Genomic DNA, 3,163 nt, shown 5'->3' on the forward strand with positions numbered 1-3,163 from the left:
GATAGGATTGAAAAGTGGAGAGAAGAGTTTGATCTGGGATTTCATTTATTCAGGGTACTTACAAATTTAAGGTGCATATTCACCTTAGTGTTTGGTAAGCATGGTGATTCTTGAGACTAGAATGTTACAGAGGTCTCTTATCTGGATATTTGTGTAAAGCACGTAGCTATAGAGAAGTGAGTCTCCGCACAGAGGTAGGGTGAGTCCTGAAGACAGTGCATTGTAGTTTGAAGATTTGGAGCTCCTTAAAGGTATTCATTGAAAACCAAGTGATAAGCTTTGCCTCTAGAGTGATCTTGGACTCTGGAGTTCATACTGATTATCATCATCTTCTTGCAATTTCTTAGTAGACCTAAGAAGGAGCAACCTCCAAGTGAGAGGACTTGTATGTCTTCTTTGCCAATTTCTGTCCCAATAAGGATCTTCTCCATTTCACAGGAATCGCATGAAGCCCCCTTTTAACTTGGGAGGACTCCATTTTTCTAACAGAACTTGCCTCCTAGCTGACCCGGAAGGCAGCTCATCAGAGCATTTGAATGTGAGAGGAGTAAAGAGAAGCAAAAGTCCCCTTTGAAGAGACCATTAGACAGATGTCAGCCACAAAGATATGCAATCATTTGTGTATGGGTAGAATGATAGCCCCCCCCCGCAAAAAAAACCAAACCAAACCCATTGCCTTCGAGTCAATTCCAAATCATATCGGCCCTATAGAGCAGGGGTTAATGTGGCTCTGAATATTCTGAAGCACAATTAGGATAGTTTTGGGGTGGCTGAACTCAGGGGTTGATATTGTGGCTAGAGCAACCTGGATTCCAAATATACACTCCTAAGTTCCCAATATGGAGGTAAATTAACAATAAAGAGGCTCAGCCCATTTTAGATTTCCAAAGCCTCTTTAATGTTAATTATTGATATGTGATAGAAGAAACTTCACCTGTATCAATCCTCCCTTCCAGAAACACCTCAGAAATTAGTAGTTACTAGGAGCCAATTCAAGAATCTTCTACTTGTTGTGCAATAAGAAATAAACAACCATGGAAGGACTTCAACCCTCAATCCTCTAGATCTGGAATCAGAAACGTGATCCATTAGACCATGCAGCCAATACTGTGAGGATATGGTACAAGCAAATAAGTTAAAGTGTTGATAAGGGAACATTAGTTTTCTGTTTTCAATTTTTTAACTTTGCAATTGAAGGCAATTTTTACAACATTCAAAAAAGGAATCAAATATCATCTGAAGCCTCTGAAAACAATTTAGAATTAGTAAGCCAAGATTGTGAGATAATCAGAAGTGACATATTTCCAGGGTTCTCTCATCTAAGTCACTTATAATGATGATGCATTTTGGTGGAGAATTATAAGCAAAGAACTGAACTCTGCCATAAAAGGATACAGAACACCAGAAACTGGTATGTTCAGATTTTTTTCTCAAGTATAATATGGTGCTGCTCCAGGGAGAAAAGTCTGGAAGCTCAAACAAGAGCTCCCTTTGTCAGAAATGTCTGCTTTTAATGCCAGGAAAATACTTTATTATAATCCATTTATAACAAAGAGTTTTAAAACATAGCTTTTAAAATACTTTATCCTTTACCCCCAAGTAAAAGAATGACCTGATTACAGAGGTGGGATGAGGTAGTGTGTCCCAAATCTCCCTGGGAGAGTGGTCCCTATGTGTGAGGTGCAGGTTGGTGTCTTCCAGTCTACATCAAATGTAGGGAAAGCAGACAAAACAGCTTGGAGGGATGCTTGTCTCATTGAAATGCTAACTAACCCCAAGGTATTTTGCTTAAACGTCTTTCCCTAGTTTCCCTGTGGATTGATCCACAAAACAATTCAAGATGATTCTGTGTGACCCATCCCCAACTCCGCCTTGTATATTGGTAGGGTAGGAGAGAGGAGAAATCCACAAATTCCTGAAGTTAGGTAATCACAAATTCTCTCAGTTTTCACATACTCTGGGTTTCATGGAAGTGTTGATTTATTTGGAAGAAGTAACAATAGTCTTTCCCATTCCCTACCCTGTCTTTCCTCTCCAGAGAGGTTAAATTTCCTTCACCCCAAAACTTCCCCCTTTGTTCCCAGATCCCTTGTACAGTATTTTCTCCAGGTTTGGGTCAAAACTCAAAACTATCTTAGGTCATATAGTTCATCAAGAAAATTATCATTTTCACTTGGATCTGAATAGCAAATAGTACTCATGACATGAAGAACTGAAGGAGGAAGAGAAAAAGGAGACCAAAGAGAAGGAGGAGGAGAAATAAAATGAAAAGAAGTGGCTCACAGATGGTAACGAAGGGCATCAAGAAGAAAAGCAAGCAAAGAAGTGCAGAAGACTAAACCCATACATCTTTGCTTACCCCACCATTATGGAACATTCTCTTTGGTCTTCAGTTTTTCTCTCCTTTATCTCTTTTCTCCTCTGCCTCCCAAGGATGCAAGAAAAATGTACAAGACAATGCAAAGGAATACGAAAAAGAGTAGCATGAGTGTTGCTTTAAGAAAAATAGATGCGGGTGGGCATGAAACCCTCTGGGTGTAGCAATGTGTTCTGAAAGCTGGTAGTGCTTTGTCTAGGTGACCAAGTCTGTTTGTGAAAGCCTAAAGAGACAGAAGACAAGACAGAAGGAAGGGAAATTCTCCTAGCGCTTATGACATCTTTTTGGAACAAAAACTTCTTGACAGGCAGGAGAATTACAAAGAAGCTATCTGGGAAGCAGGACATGAAACATAAAACCAACTGACCTACATAAAACCTCCATTAGTTACTCAAGAAAAGTTGGATGTAGAGGCCTGGGTAGCTCAGTTGGTAGAGCATCAGACTTTTAATCTGAGGGTCCAGGGTTCAAGTCCCTGCTCAGGCGTTATCCTCATTTTACCCTAGTTATTTCTCTTAGAAGCCTATTGACATTCCACTACCCCTTAGAGGAACTCTTCCAGATATTTACTATAGGTGTCCTGACTCATCTCTTCCTGCTCTTTGCTCAACAAGAGTCAGAATAGAGCAGGGAGAACAGAGAACGGACAGAGGGTTAAATGCTTAATTAATAGCCAAAAGGTTGGGGGTCTGAACCCACCCAGAGGTTCCTCAGAAGACAGGCCTGGTAATCTGCTTCTGAAAGGTGAAAGCCTAGAAAACACTATGGAGGAGTTCTACACTGCCC

At 40.4% G+C, this 3,163-nt stretch overlaps 1 non-coding gene across 1 annotated transcript; it reads left to right on the forward strand.

Moving 5' to 3' along the window:
* Positions 1-2,790: 2,790 nt before the first annotated feature.
* Positions 2,791-2,863, forward strand: TRNAK-UUU (transfer RNA lysine (anticodon UUU)). The gene has a single exon. It is a non-coding gene; the product is annotated as a tRNA-Lys (tRNA).
* Positions 2,864-3,163: the final 300 nt, after the last annotated feature.

This window comes from Elephas maximus, chromosome 1 (genome assembly GCF_024166365.1).
Source record: "Elephas maximus indicus isolate mEleMax1 chromosome 1, mEleMax1 primary haplotype, whole genome shotgun sequence".
Taxonomy (NCBI): domain Eukaryota; kingdom Metazoa; phylum Chordata; class Mammalia; order Proboscidea; family Elephantidae; genus Elephas; species Elephas maximus.